Raw genomic sequence first — 17,242 nt, forward strand, 5'->3', positions numbered from 1 at the left:
AGATATTTATTTATTTATGTAAGAGAGAGAGTACACAGAGGGAGAGGGAGTGGGAGAAGCAGACTCTCCACTGTTCGGGGATCCCAATGTAGGGCTTGATTCCAGGACTCTGAGATCATGACCTGAGCTGAAGTTAAATGCTTAACTCACTGAGTCACCCAGGTGACCCTACCATGCAATCTTTAAGTTCATGTTTTCAAAGATAATTTGATGACATGTAAAATTTTCATGACATAATTTAAAGTGTAAAAGTAATGAAAAGGTACATATACATGCATAGATGTGTGTGTGTGTGTGTGTGTGTGTGTGTGTGTGTGTGAGAGAGACATGAGAGATAGAGAAAGCTGTCAAAATTGGGTGCAGAGTTACTTTCTTGGGGCTTATCAGGAGAGGCCACTTTGATTTAGTACCCCCAATATCAACTCACCCTTTTGTGGAAAATAGACACTAGAGAGAAAAGGTAAAAGAATCTGTGATAAATATAGGTAGTGACAGCAAAAACAAACAATTGGCTTCACTTTATTTGGTTGAGCATCCTGTGAAGAATAAGGGCATTATATCATCCTAGATCAGCTTGTTCTCCAGTTTGTTGGCTGAACAGGGATGAACTAGCATTTCTTGTTTTTAAGTGAATACCCTGGAAAGTAACTGTGTTTGAATAACCTAAGCCTATCCCAGCAGCAAAATTTATGAAATGTGGCCCTAAGAGAGCTGCTAACAGTAGTAAGAGAAAATCAAGAAGAAACCAGATCACCCACATCAAGCAACTGTGGAGAGCAAAAGATTTTTGCCCTCTGAAGGACTAGATATTCTTTTAATATGTCCCTATTGATTTGAGTCCTTCTTTGATTTCAGGCATAAGAAGAGGTTCTCAGTTCACCTTTATAAAAACTGCATCAGGGGCGCCTGGGTGGCTCAGTGGGTTAAAGCCTCTGCTTTCGGCTCAGGTCATGATCCCAGTGTCCTGGGATCGAGCCCCACATTGGGCTCTCTGCTCTGCAGGGAGCCTGCTTCCTCCTCTCTCTGCTTAACTCTCTCTGCCTATTTGTGATCTCTGTCTGTCAAATAAATAAATAAAATCTTTTAAAAAAAAAGAAGTATAAAAACTGCATCAGTCTTGGAATAAGTTTTTTTGTTTTTGTTTTTTTTTTTCAAAAAGTCCTACTTACTTGGATCTGAACACTACTTAGAATCAAAGATCAAGATGCAAAGATATAAGGTATTTTAGGCTGTTCAGATTGTTATACTGAAAATACAATACACTGGCCTAAAAACAACAGAAATTTATTTCTTATAGTTCTGGAGGCCAGGAGGTACAAGATCAAAGTTCCAGGAGATTCTGTGTCTGGTGAGGCTCCACTTCATGGTTTGTAGATGGCCATCTTTTCCTTGTAACCTTATATGGCAGAAGGAAAAGGTGGCTCTCTGGGGCCTGTTTTATAAGAGCATTAACCCTGTCCATGAGGACTCCAACCCCGTGACCTAATCATGTCCCAAAGGCCCAGTTCCAATGCTATTATACTGGAGATTAGGTTTCAACATACAAATTTTGGGGTACACTAATTATCTATAGTACTAGACATCCTCATTTGTTACTGGGCTATCTTTATTTCTTACTCTTTTCAGCAAAGTTAAGCATGATCATTTATTATGTATATAAGGCATATTAATTACATTATATATTATTATATATAAATTATGAGTTTATACTGGAATCTTATATCCCTTTCCAGTACCACATGATTCTTCCCTTGTAATCCTCCTATTGCACTTTTGTATTCCTTTGTCCTGCACTAGGAATTCTGGCTGCCAATGATACCAGTGTATTTACTCACTTACTCAATACCACAATGTATAAAAAGTAGTTACAAAATTCATACATCCATACCACTAAAATAATGAAAATGGCAATTAACATTTAATATTTTTGTAGTTCTTTTAAATTTTTATAGGCACTGTATAGTAAAAATTATTTGGCTTAACTTTACTTCTTCCTTAGTGGATATGTTGTTAATGTGATATATTGTTATATTAATATATTTGTTTTTAGAAGTCAAAAGCTTAAGAAAAGTTATATTTTAAAAAATGGCACTCACTCATGTAACTGATACTACTCATCCTCTCTAGGCAACCAAAAAAATTAATGGTGTATGTTTTATCTTTATTTTCTTTTTTATTATTTTTTACAAAAATAAGCAGAATTTTCCCCTTCTTCCTTAAAATATGACATGTATCACTTTTTTAAAAATAAGTTTTATTTTTTAGAGTAGCCCTACATTGAAAGCAAAATTGAGTGGAAAGTACAGAGTTCCTATATGTCTTCTGGCCCCACAAATATCCCCTATGATCAACATCTCAGACCAGAGTGGTACATTTTTCATGGCTGATGAAATTACACTAACACATCATTATCACCCTCAATCCACAGATTACATTAGGGTTCACTCTTGATGTTACACATTTTATGGGTTTTGACAACTTTGTAAAATGATATATATCCACTATCATAGTATCACACAGAGTAGTTTACCCTAAAAATTCTCTGTACTCTGCCTATTATCCCTCCATCACCCTAACCCCCAACAACAACTGATCATTTTACTGTCCCGATGGTTTTTTCCTTATCCAGATTGTCATGGATAGTAACATAGTGGGGTAGCATTTTCAGTTGTGTTCATTCACTTACTAATAAGCATTTAAGTTTCTTCCATGTCTTTTCTTCTATGCATTTTTATGGCTTGTTAGTTTGTTGTTGTTGTTGTTTTAATAACTGAATGATATTCCATTGTCTAATGCACTACAATTTATTGATCCATTCATTTACTGAAAGACATCTTGGTTACTTCTAAGTTTGGTTAGGGAAAAAAAAAAAAAACTGCTATAAACCCAAATGGATGTTTTCATGCAGATATGCATTGTCTATTATTTTAGGTAAGTAACTAAGGGAATAATTGCTGGATCATATAGTAAGATTATGTTTATTTTGTAAGTCTCCCAAAGTGGTTGTACCATTTTGTATTCCCATCAACAATGAGTATTCCTATTCCTCTTCATTTTGCTTTCTTTCTTAGCAATATATTGTGTAAATCACTCCATCTTAGATTTTAGAGATTTTTTCTTATTTATTTTTATAGGTGTATAACATTTCAGTGTTTGAGTGCACATAGCTTATGTTTATTTAACCAATCTAGTGTGTGTTTGGTGTGTTTGGGTATGTTATGTATGTAACTGCTTCACAAAGTAGGCAAACTTAATTCCAGGGAAGTAGATAAGTAAAGATGTATATTTTTTCTTTTTTTTATAAGATTATTTCCTTTTATTTTATTTTATTTTTTTAAAGATTTTATTTATTTGACAGACAGAGATCACAAACAGGCAGAAAGGCAGGCAGAGAGAGAGAGAAGGAAGCAGGCTCCCTGTTGAGCAGAGAGCCTGATGCAGGGCTCGATCCCAGGACCCCGGGATCATGACCCAAGCCGAAGGCAGAGGCTTTAACCCACTGAGCCACCCAGGCGCCCCAAGATGTATATCTTAATATAGGACGAAACTGTTCACAACTCAAATGCCACCTGAATCAAAAATTGTTCCAAGGAAGTTTGCATATATCCATGATGCTCTGACTCTCCACTACATCTTGTCTTGATATAATATCTATAAGGCTTGTTTGAGATTTCTTATTCTATTTCAGTCTCCATCAGCCTTTTTCATTCTAAGTAATTTATAGTTTTCCATATATGATCAAACATTGACATGTCTATAGATTATCTTGTTTCACTTAAATTATGTTTTTCTTTTTATATTTTGTTGTTAATTGCAGAGACTCAGATACTTCTATTGATTTATAGTGCTTACTCAATGGCAAACAATCTGCTGTGCTGTACCTATTTGCACATACTGTATTATCTCTGTGACTTGGGACCCTTAACAGTTAGGTTGACTTTTCTCTTCCTTTAATTTTCTCCATGTCTCTCTTTTTCCTAAGTAAATGGAAAATTATATATAATTTTAATAAGAAAAAAATCAGTTGTATTTTAGAGTTCTCTGTTAATTACATATACATTTATCTTTATGAACCATTAAAGGTGAATGGAAAGGTAACTTAAATATCTCTCTGTCTCACTTTTTTTTTCCCCTGAACAAGATTTTGTTTAGTTTTGCCTGGTCTTAATTGCTGTTGTTTCAGGTATTGTGCTATGGGGAACTATGCACACGATAACCACTGCTCTGAAGTTAAATGATGTGGAAAACAATAAACAATGTTATTTGTATGTATGGTATTTTTATCAGGGTGAGATACCAAAATACATGAAGTCCTCCTTCTTTCCTCCCTACTTTCCATCCTTCCTTCTTTCCCTTAGTTTTTCTGTCTTCCATGTATTTATTCCTCAAATATATACTATTCACAGGGCACTGTGTAAGATGTCTCAATAATCTTATATTAATTTTTATATGTGTTTTGAACACCATGTTAGATCATATTTTCAACATTCAATGAAAGAAGCTTACAGTGTGTGTTTCTTAAATGGATTTCAGTTGGGAATATAACAAATCATATTACAGTATCTATCTCAATGAATTTATAGACTTGAAACTATAATGGAATTTTTATTTGGCATTATAACATAAAAGAAGACATGAATTATTAGCCTAAATTTTTATATACACATACCTCACACAAAATATAGAAATTTTACTTGAGAAGAAATGTACTATATAATGAAAATATATTTTCTTAAATCAAGTTTAGTGAATCAAGCCCAAGACTTCTTGCTTCAATTTTCATTTTTTTCCCTTTGTTGCCATTCACAGCATGAAAAAAAAAAAAAGTCCCATAAGCACAGGACCATTAAATAAAAACCATTTCACTGAAAAACCTGTGCTTAAAAAGGATTATCTGATCTACAGTTTGGGATTCTGCATGTTGTTAGATGACTCAGGTCCAAGTCGCAGTAAAGCAGCCTTTTGCCAAATGCATATAAGAATATAAAAATTAAACAGCAACAACAAAACAATAGCAACAACAACAATAGAGAATATCATGATTCCGAAAAACAGTACAATGAGGACTGAATGGTCTCCTGACCAGCAACATAGTTTTGCCAAAACATGATTGTTTTTCTGTGGGGAAAATCACTTCAAATTATCAAAGACCTATAACCAAAACATGCATTATTAATTTCATGTATTTATTATCATAATATATACATTTAATACCCAAGATGTGCAGAATGCTGAGTTAATTGATATGATGTGTGTATAATGGGTCCCTCTTTGCAAAAACAAGTGTAAAAACTTTTCTATCAATTGCCTATATATGCAGTGCATCATCTCAGATCAAGAATAATAAATATGTCAGTAGTAGATTATTAGCTTGCAACAGTAACAGGACAATCATGAGAATCCTTCCATATTGTAAAAGACAAAAAGATAGTGTGATGTAGTATATCAAACTGTGTATTTGTAACCAGACTGAGTTGGGTTTAATGTATTGTTCATATTACTGTCTGTGTACCCTTGGGCCATCTATGTAACTTCTTTCCAAACTAATTTCTTTTATATGTAATATAGAAATAAGCACACCAAAATTGCAAAAATTAATAAGACAATGAAAATTAGAAATTGTGAAATTCCATTTGATTCAGTTCTGGTGACACTGGTGTCATATGTTCAGAGTTGCCATCACTACTTTCGGTCACCTTTCTCTATTTTCATTAATAAATATCAAAACTTTCCAGTTTCTCTTTATGTCTTTCTTATTTTTATAATTTGCAATTTTAGCCTATCTTACATATGATTTGAAAGTGTCTCACATTCTACATATGTTTTTCATTTTTATTTATGTATATCTATAACCTAGCTTCACTTAGGATTTAACACAAAGTGGCTATAGGTGATGAGAAGTAGATCATACCTAATCATACCTAAATATTCAATGGAGATTTTCAAAAATATATATAATTTGACCCTCAGTGTGATTCCTGCCATCACCATCAACACCATTATCCACTGACACTTAATTCAAGCACTAATCTGAAACTCTAATTCTAGCTGTTGTTCCTTTTGCATAATATTCTCAAAATTCTTAATTTTGAGTTCCCATACTATTCTTTTATTTAGATATGCCTTTCAATTCAGCCAATTTGTAAATATTCCCATATAATCTTAATTTACATCGATCATATAATCTATGGGTCATCTAACACTGTAGGTATATATTTGGCACTATTTCTCCCTTACCCTCAATGTGCTGTGTATGGTGCTGGATAATAGAAACACTTAATGGAGATGATGTGGCAAGGATTCAGTTATCATGTCAAAATCTTAACTACATAGATTCCAGTCTCTTTTAATTTGAAATATGATGCTAATAGCTAATCAAAGAAGGGAGAAAGTGGCCTAGAGATCCCCTATACTTTTGAGGAAGTAGAATACCAAGGAATTCTAAAAGAAGATAGAGTCCAAATTGTATGTCTTTATTGCCTTCTAAATCTTTTTAGTGTCTAATTTTAACAAAGTTATATGAATATACTTATGGTGAGTTATTTCTGCAAGTATTTTAATGAACAAAGTTCCTCTGTTTCACTTTTTTCCCCCATTTCATTTTCACCAGAAGTGACTACTTTTAATATCTTTTAGGCAATTATTTTGGTATATATATATATATATATATATATATATATATCTGAAAACACAAACTAATGTTTATTCCTTAGGTTTTTTGGTTTAAGGTATGAATTATTTGCTCCTAGAATGGAACAAACATTTCCATAGACACACCTTTCCCTCAACCTCATTCACCACACAAGCACACCTTCCTCATTCACTTATCCTCGAAACAGGGTCATGCTGTAATTTTGGCTAGACTGACATTTGTTGTTTAATTCACTATAACTAAATCCCATTTACATCTGAGCCATTTAGTTAACTATAACTAACCTTTCTTCCTACACAACCTTTTGTTTCCTGGAAGGTAGTCATTTGTATGATTTTCATTAAAAATTAAAAAAAAGAAAGAAAGAAGAAGAAGAAAAGAAAAGAAAAGAAAAGAAAAGAAAAGAAAAGAAAAGAAAAGAAAGATATCAACAAAAGGGGTGCCTGGGTGGCTCAGGGGGTTAAAGTCTCTGCCTTCAGCTCAAGTCATGATCCCAGGGTCCTGGGATAGAGCCCCACATCAGGCTCTCTGCTCAGCAGGGAGCCTGCTTCCACCTCTCTCTCTTTTCCTGCTTCTCTGCCTACTTGTGATCTCTGTCCGTCAAATAAATAAATAAAATCTAAAAAATAAATAAATAAAAAGATATCAGCAAGAAAATTGTCCTCAGTTATCTAAATATCCCCTTGAAGTTTAGACATATCATGTGTCTCACTAATTATTACTCCTATGAAAGTCCTTTCTGGAGACTGTAATCCCACTCCAAACAAATTTGTTGGCCTTCTCCTTCTGTGGCATATGGATCCTTCTTCACTATAATCTAAAATGTTCCTTTACCCCTCTTTACTTTTGAGTGTCCTGTGTCTGTGTCTTCTGTTTCTCTTTATTTTCACACTTGTTGGTAAATTACATCCTCCAGTAAATATATTTTATTCTTTTTCATTTTCAATATGATATATTTAAAATCACTTTACACTCACATATATTTTGGCCAGAAATAGAATTTTAGTTGTACCTAAAGGAGCTAGAAAAAAAAATAATAATAAATAAAACCTAACACCAGGAAGGAAGGAAATAATATAAGATTAGAATAGAAACAAATGATATAGAAATAAAAGTACAATAGAACAGATCAGTGAAACCAGGAGCCAGTTCTTTGAAAAAATTAATTAAATTGATAAACCCCTAGCCAGACTTATCAAAAATAAAAGAGAAAAGATCCAAATAAATAAAGTTACAAAAGAGAGAAGATAAATAGTAACCAACACCACAGAAATACAATTATAAAAGAATATTATGAAAAACTATATTCCAACATATTGAATGATGTGGAAGAAATGGATAAATTCCTAAAAAAAATGTAAGCTACCAAAACTGAAACAGGAAGAAATAGAAAACCTTAACAGACCAAAAACCAGAAAATAAATTGAAACATTAATCAAAAAATTTTCAACAAAAGAAGTCCAGGGCCAGATGGCTTCCCATGGGAATTCCATCAGGCATATAAGAAGAGTTAATACCTATTCTTCTTAAACCAGTCCACAAGACAGAAAGGGGAGAAAACTTTTAAATTCATTATCTGAGGTCACCATTACCCTGATTCCAAAACCAAAGACCACACTAAAAAAAGAGAATTGAGAATTGTAGGCCAATATCCCTGATGAACATGGATGTAAAAATCTTCAATAAAATACAAAAAAATTGAAGTACATGAAAAGAATCATTCACCAGAACTAAGTGGGATTTATACCTGGGTTTCAGGGATGGTTCAATATTTACAAATCAAACACCATGACACACCACATTAATCAAGAAAGGATAAGAATAATATGATCCTTTCAACAAATGCAGAAAAAGCATTTGACAAAATACAATTTCATTCATAATAAAAATGATCAACAAAGTAGGTTTAGAGGGAACATACTTCTACACAATAAAGGACATCTATGGAAAACCCACAGCTAATATTATCCTATGTGGCAAAAAACAGAGTATTTACTTTATGGTCAAGAATAAAATAGGGATGTCCACTCTCATCACTATTATTTAATATAGTGCTGGAAGTCCTAGCCACAGCTATCAGAAAGAAAAAAAAAAGAAATAAAGAAAAAAAAAGAAATAGAAGACATCCAAATCATCAAGGAAGACAACAAACTTTCACTATTTGCAGATAACATGATGCTCTTTACAGAAAACCCAAAGGACTCCACTGAAAAACTGCTAGGACTAATATATGAATTCAGTAGTCGTAGGATACAAAATCAATGTAAAGAAATCTGGATTTCTGTACACTAATAATGAAGCAATAGAAAGAAATTAGAGAATCAATCCCATATACAACTGCACCAAAAATCATAAGGCACCCAGGAATTATCCTAACAAAAGAGGCAAAACACATTACTCTGAAAACTATAAAATACTGATGAAAGAAACAAAATTACACACAAAAAAATAGAAAGACATTCATTATCTTGGAGTGGAAGAACAAATATTAAAATGTCTATATTATCCAAAGCAATCTACACATTTAATACAATGCCTATCAAAACACCAATAGCATTATTCACAGAACTAGAACAAACAATCCTAAAAATGTGTATGGAACCACATAAAACCCCAAACAGCCAACACAATCTTGAAAATGAAAAGCAAAGTTGAAGGCATCGCAGTTCTGGACTTCAAGTTATATTATAGAGCTGTAGTGATCAAGACAGTTTGATACTGGTACAAATATCAATAGAACAAAATAGAAAACCCAGAAATGATCCCAAAACTATATGGTCAATTAATCTCCAACAAAGCAGGAAAGAATATCTAAAGGAAAAAAGACAGTCTCTTCAACAATTGGTGTCAAGAAAACTGGATAGCTATCTGCAGAAGAATGAAACTGGACCCCTTTCTTATACTATACAAAAAATATTCAAAATGTATGAAAGATGTAAACGTGATACAGGAAACCATCAAGTTTCTGGAGGACAACACAAACATAAACCTCTTTAACATCAGCTATAGCAACTTCTTACTAGATATGTCTCCTGAGTCAAGGGAAACAAAACCAGATTTCATAAAAATAAATAGCTTTTGCACAGTGAAGGAAATATTCAACAAAATTAAAAGGCAATCTATGGAATGAAATAAGTTATTTGCAAATGATTTGTCTGATAAAAAGCAAGTTAAAAATAGGCAGAAGACATGAAAAGACATTTTTCTGAAGAGAAATACAGATGACTAACAGACACATGAAGAGATGCTTAACATCACTCATCATCGGGGAAATACAAATCAAAACTGCAATGAGATAACACCTCACACCAGTCAGAATGGCTAAAATTAACAACACAGGAAACAACGGGTGTTGTCAGGGATGCAGAGGAAGGGAACTCTCTTGCCCTGTTGGTGGGGATGAAAACTAGTACAGCCACTGTGGAAAACAGTATGGAGGTTCTTCAAAAAGTTAAAAATAGGACTACCTTATGATTCTGAAATTGCACTGCTAGGTATTTATCCAAAGGGTACAAAAATACTGATTCGAAGGGACACATACACCAATGTTTATAGCAGCATTGTCAGAAATAGCTAAATTATGGAAAGAGCCCAACTATCCAATGACCAATGAATGAATGGATAAAGAAGTTGTGGTATATATGTGAAATATATAATATAATATATAGTTATATATTATATTATTAGATAAATTATGTGCCTACCTTGCAGATAACAACTGGGAAATTGCTGCGGCCAGCGCGACAAATCAACCAGGAAAACGTGAGGGTAAGAAGATGGTGAAAAGAAATTAAGAGACAAAGAGATGGGGGCAGGAGGGACACTGAGGAGGATGTCCAACAGTGCTGATTTTATTCCACATCTTACAATCATTTATAAGGCAGACCACAATAGGAGGAGTAATACATCAGTATCTAGTCAGATGACCGCAAGTTTCTATAACAAGTTTACATTAACTACAAGCAAACCTCGTGATGCCAGGTAGTTTCGGCTAAAGCCATTAGCAAGACAATCAACCAGGGAGTGGGTTATGGGAGGTACAGAACAACAAGGACCAACTAAGAATTCATGACCCTGACCACATTGTTCCCTTCTGTAGGGGGAGTGTGTGGGAAGTCATGTAGGCGAGCGCACAGCACATAGCACAGACCCTTTTCTCTGTGTTACTCAACTTTCCCATCCTTAACCTTGTCAAGGTGTCCGGACTTTGAAGGAGACACAAGTCAGGGCGTGGTTTGATCCTCTATTCCAACCATGCTGTGGCCTCCAACAGAAATTCATTAACTTTACAGGGATTCTACCAATATTCTCATACTATATGAGCATGAGTCAAACTCAGTAAGTTCTAAGTCCTACATAAGGTTTTACACATGTAGTTTCAGCAGTTGATACAGAGTAGTATAACCCTTCCTGTGCAGATGATAGTGCCACATATGTGGCACTAATAGTTTCCAGGTTTAGAGTCCTTGAAATTATAATAATTTACAGATCTTCATGTACCAAATATGAGAAAGGAAGTAAGAATTGTAGTAAGCTTTCAACTGACTAGAAAAACATTAAATTAACTAAAATTACTAGGAATCATGAAGATTAGATTTTTAAACATCAGTAGAATGGGTATTCAAGATTATATTTAGATTTAGATAAAAATAAAATTAATTTTTAAAGAACTTTTTAAAATTTAATTAATTAGCATATGTATTATTGGTTTCAGAGATTCATCAGTCTTATGTAATACCCAGTGCTCATTACATTATATGCCTTCCTTAATATCCATCACCCAATTACCCCATTCCTCCACCACCACCACGAGCACCACCCCTCCCAGCAAACCTCAGTTTGTTTTCTATACTTAGAGTCAATTATAGTTTGTCTCCCTCTCTGGTCTCATTCCGTTTTATTTTTCCCTCCCATCCTCTATGTTCCTGTTTTGTTTCTTAAATTCCACATAGCAATGAGATAATATGATAATTGTCTTTTTCTGATTGACTTATTTCACTTAGCATAATACCCTCTAGTTCTGTCCATGTCCTTGCAAATGACAAGATTTGGAGTTTTGTATGGCTGTGTAATATTCCACTATAGATATACCACATCTTCTTTATCCATTTATCTGTCGATGGGCATCCAGGCTCTTTCCCTAGTTTGGCTATTATGGACATTGTTGCTATAAACATTGGGGTGCAGGTGGCCCTTCAGATCACCATGTTCGTATCTTTGGGGTAAATACCCAGTAGTGCAATTGTTGGGTCATAGGGTAGCTCTATTTTCAACTTTTGAAGGAACCTCCATACTGTTTTCCAGAGTGACTGCACCAAGTTGCATTCCCACCAAAAGTGTAGGAAGTTTCCCCTTTCTCTGCATCCTCAGCAACATTTGTCTTTCATGACTTGTTAATTTTAGCCACTCTGACTGATGTGCTGTGGTATCTCATTGTGGTTTGATTTGTATTTTCCTGATGCAGAGTAATCTTGAGCATTTTTTTCATGTGTACATTGGCCATTTGGATGTCTTCTTTGAGGAAATATCTGTTCATGTCTTCTGCCTGTTTCTTGATTTGATTGCTTATTCTTTTGGTGTTGCATTTTATAAGCTTTTCTTCATAGATTTTGGATACTAGCCCTTTGTCTGATATGTAACTTGCATATATCTTCTCCCATTCTGTCAGTTGTCTTTTGGTTTGGTCAGCTGTTTCCTTAGCTGAGCAAAAGCTTTTTATCTTGATGAAGTCCCAATAGTTCATTTTTTGTCCTTGTTTCCCTTGCCTTTGAAGATGTATCTAGCAAGAAGTTGTTGTAGCCAAGGACACAGAAGTTGCTGACTGTGTTCTTCTTTAGGATTTGGATAGATTCCTGTCTCACACTGAGGTCTTTCATACTTTTTGAGTCTATTTTTGTGTACTACGTAAGGAATGGTCTAGTTTCATTCTTCTGCATGTGACTTTTCAATTTTCCAACATCAGTTGTTGAAGAGACTTTTTTTTTTTTAAACTGGCTATTCTTTTCAATTTTGTCAAAGATTAGTTGACCGTAGAGTTGACGGTCCATTTCTAGGTTTTCTATTTTGTCCCATTGATCTGTGTGTCTATTTTCTTGCCAGTACCATACTGTTTTAAAGATTACAGATTCATAATAGAATTTGAAGCCCACGAATTGTGATGCCTCCAGTTTTGATTTTCAAGATTCCTTTGGTTATTTGGGGTCTCTTCAGGTTCCATACAAATTTTAGGTTTATTTGTTCCAGTTCTGTGAAAAAAAGTTGATGGCATTTTGATAGGGATTGCACTGAATGTGTAGATTACTCTAGGTAGTGTGGACATTTTAATAATATTTGTTCTCTTGATCCATGGGCGTGGAACATTTTTCCAGTTTTTTGTGTTTTCCTCCATTTCTTTCATGAATGTTCTATAGTTTTCTGAGTAGAGATCCTTTACCTCTTTGGTTAGGTTTATTCCTCAGTATTTTATGGTTTTAGGTGTGATTGTAAATGACACTAACTCCTTAATTTCTCTTTCTTCTGTCTCACTGTATACCACTGCAACTGACTTCCATGCACTGATTTTATATCCTACTGGATATAAAGCAGGATATAAAATCCAGCCAGATATAAAATCCAGCAGGATATAAAATCAATGCCTACAGAAGTCATTTGCAGTGCTATAGACTACCAATGAGACAGAAAAGAGAGAAATTCAAACCCCTCAGATTGTTTGAAGGGGCGGGGGGTGGAAGGTTGGGGGAACCAGGTGGTGGGTATTAGAGTGGGCATGGATTGCATGGGGCACTGGGTGTGGTGCAAAAACAATGAATACTGTTATGCTGAAAATAAATTAAAAAAACAAAAACAAAAACAAAATAACCCTTATCGGGTAAAAAAAAAAAAAAAGGAAAAGAAAAGAAAAGAAAAGAAAGAAAAGAGAAATTAAGGAGTTAATCCCTTTAGGTATACGTTTGGCTAGTGTATTTGAGACATTCTTGTTTCTTGAGAAACGCTTGCATTGCTATATACTTCCCTCTTAAGACTGCCTTTGATTCATCCCAAAGATTTTGAACAATTTGTGTTTTCATTTTCATTTGTTTCTATGATTTTTTAAAATTCTTCTTTAATTTCCTGGTTGACCTATTCATTCTTTAGTAGGATGCTATTTAGCCTCCATGTATTTGAGTTCTTTCTGACTTTCTTCTTGTGATTGAGTTCCAGTTTCAAAGCACTATTGTCCAAAAATATGCAGGAATTATCCCAAACTTTTGGTACTATTTGAGACCTGATTTGTGAGCCACTATGTGATCTATTCTGGTGAATGGTCTATGTGAACTTGAGAAGAATATGTATTCTGTTGCATATGGATGGAATGTTCTGAATATATCTGTGAAGTCCATTTGGTCCAGTGTGGTATTCAAAGCCATTGTTTCCTTGTTGATTTTCTGCTTAGATGATCTATCCATTTCTGTAAGTGGGGTGTTAAAATCCCCTACTATTGTAGAATTGATTCCTTTATGTTGTTATTGCTTTATAAATTTGGGTGCTCCCAAGTTAGGGGCACAAATATTTACAATTATTAGATCTTCTTATTGGATATACCCCTTTATTATGATGCAGTGTCCTTCTTCATCTCTTATTACAGTCTTTGGGTTAAATTCTATTTTGTCTGATACAAATTTTCCTACCCTAGCTTTCTTTTGACATTTATTTGCATGGTAAATATTTCTTCAACACTTCATTTTCAATCTACAGGTGTCTTTAGGTCTAAAATGAGTCTCTTGTAGACAACATCTAGATAGTTCTTGGTTTTTGTTTTTGTTTTTGTTTTTATCCATTGTGACACCCTATATATTTTGATTGGAGCATTTAGTCCATTTACATCCAGACTAAGTATTGATAGAGATGTATTTAGAGCCATTTATTACTTGTTTTTTCATTGTTTCTGGAAATTTTCTCTGATCCTTTCTTGTCTTTTCACTTCTGCTCTTTCCTTTCCACTCAAAATTTCCCTTTATATTTCTTGCAAGATTGGTTTCGTCATGATGGACTGCTTTAATTTTTGTCTATTTGGGAAACTCTTTATCTCTCCTTCTATTTTGAATGATAGTATTGCTGGAAAGAGTATTCTTGGCTTCAGATTTTTCCCATTCAGCACATTGAATATCATGCCACTCCCTTCTGGTTTGCCAAGATTCTGTTGAGAGATCTGCCACTAGCCTTATGAATCTTCCTTTGTAAGTTAGGGACTTTTTTTTGTTTGTTGCTTTCGGGACTTTTTTATCTATTGCTATATTTTGCAAATTTACTTACAGTATGTCTTGGTGTTGGCCTATTTTTATTTATTTAGGGGGAGTTCTCTGCCTCCTGGATCTAGATATCTGTTTGCTTTCCCAGAATGGGAAAGTTTTAAGCTATCATTTCCTTAAATAAATTTTCTGCCCCTTTCTCTCTCTTCTTCTGGGACTCCTATGATATAAATGTCATTACATTTGATAACTTGATAGAGTCACTGAGTTCCCTAAGACTATTCTTGTGTTCCATAATTCTTCTTTCTCTCTTTTGTTTGGCTTCATTATTTTCCATAATTTTATCTTCTGTATCACTCATTTGTTCTGCTTTTTCCATCCTTGTGGTCATTACATCCCATCAATTTTGAACCTCTGTTATTGTATTTTTCATTTCTAATTGTTCTTAACTCCTAAGAAGTTTTCAATTCTTTTCTTAAGCCCAGTGAGTATCCTTATGATTATTGCTTTAAATTCTCCCTCAGGCATGTTACTTACATCTGTTTTGAGTAGATCCGTGGCTGTCCCTTTTTCTCATTGTTTCATTTGGGATGAATTCCTCCACGTTGGTTTTAGTCTAAGTTTCTGACTTCTCTGTGTTAGAAAAGCCCTGTTTATGTTTCCTGTTTCTGAAAGTAATGGCTTTATGAAGAGTTCATATAGTGTCCAGCACCTGGCACCTCAGGGAGTGGCTCTAGTGTATGCTATATTCACTCTGCTGCTCTATCCTTCAGCAGAAGCTATCCTTGCCTGCAGTAGGCAGTGTTTGGACCTTGGCCAGCATGTGGTGTGTTTTAACTAAGTGTGTTCTTCTCTGTTAAATGAGACCTAATGCTTCTTCCACTAAAACTGAAACTTTGCAGAACTCTCTTGTCAGGAGATGTGGTGGGTGGGGGTGCATTTCTTCTGGTGAGCTGAGAGAGGGGCCCACTGCACTGGGTCTGAAGCATAATTACCAGGGAAGGGCAGTACTGGCAGAGTGCAGGGGGCTGGGACTTGGTATAAGCAGGTTAGGCAGCCAATGTTGATGCTGTGCTGTTTACTGAAGCTGGTTTATGCTGAGAGGTGGGGAAGGGAAATGACTCCATCCAGCTCCTTTGCCACCAGAGAGGGTTGTCCATACTTGCTGCTCTCAGGAAAGCACTCCAAGAAGAGTGAATAATCTCCCTGCTTGTGTTGCAGCCATTTTTCCAACTGCAGTTTTCATGCTTTCTGTCTCCAGGTTGCTTGCCTATTAGGAGCAGTGCATTGGACTTTAGGCTGTATCCCAGCCAAGGCTGCTGACTTTTAAAACTCCAAATTTTAGGGACCTGGTGTCATGGGGGCCTGTAATTGTTTTCTAGTCCCTGCATTGGGACGGATGCAGGTTTGCCTGAGAAAGGCAGTCAAGCCAGTCCAGGGGCATGGGACTTGGAGCAAGCAGGTTAGGCAACCATTGTTCAGGCTAAACCCTCAGCAAGTGGTTCTGCCTCTAGGCTGAAGGGCAGGGGAGGGGAATTGCATTCACCAGCTCTTTTGTCCCCAGAGAGGCATCTTTGTGAATACCACCTCTTATAGATGTGTTCTAAGAAGAGTGAACAATCTCTCCCTGTTAGCTTAGGCATTCTTCAGATCACAGCACCTGCCCCCAGGTTCCTTGCCTGCCTTCTACCCAGGAATAGGACAGTGCCCTCAGGGCTGTATCCCAGCCAAGTCTGACTTGTAAAACTCCAGTCTAAAAGCCCCTCTGATTTCAAAAACACAGGAAAATCAGCCCCTCTCATTTTCCACACCAAAGTTTGGAAGTGTTATCCTTCATGAATTCTCTGTGTGATCCCCTCTCTCTCTCACCTTTCTCCATGACCAGGGCTCCCTCTCCTCTGCAGCACCCATGATCCATTTCTCCCCCAAACCACATCTCTGCACTTCCTACCTTCTTTGATATGGTCTCTTCTCTTCCTCTAGTTGTGGAGTTTTTTTCTGTTAGTCCTCAATTTCTTGGGTATTCAAAACGATTTGATAGTTTTCTAGCTGAGTTCCAGGGATGAGACAATCTTAGGCCCTCCTATTATGTCACCATCTTAGCTTCCTTCCTAGCCCAGATATTTTTATCTACCTAGGAGGAGAAAGAAAAGAAAATTAAAAATTAACTTGATTTAGTATGCTATTTTCTTATTGTGTTATTTAGGTTAAAACCAAGTTAAACTTATTTTGTTCCAACTTTCTGCCTTCCTTCTTTAAAACATGAAATATATATATATATTTCATATGAAATATATATATGTTGATATATACAAAATATATATATATTTAAAACATGAAATATATATATAATTATATATTG

At 35.1% G+C, this 17,242-nt stretch overlaps 1 pseudogene; it reads left to right on the forward strand.

The window, feature by feature from the left end:
• LOC111154361 overlaps window positions 1-17,242 on the forward strand; it is a 110,064-nt pseudogene that overhangs the window by 5,509 nt on the left and 87,313 nt on the right.

This window comes from Enhydra lutris, unplaced genomic scaffold, assembly GCF_002288905.1.
Source record: "Enhydra lutris kenyoni isolate GAN:26980312 unplaced genomic scaffold, ASM228890v2 scaffoldscaffold37, whole genome shotgun sequence".
Taxonomy (NCBI): domain Eukaryota; kingdom Metazoa; phylum Chordata; class Mammalia; order Carnivora; family Mustelidae; genus Enhydra; species Enhydra lutris.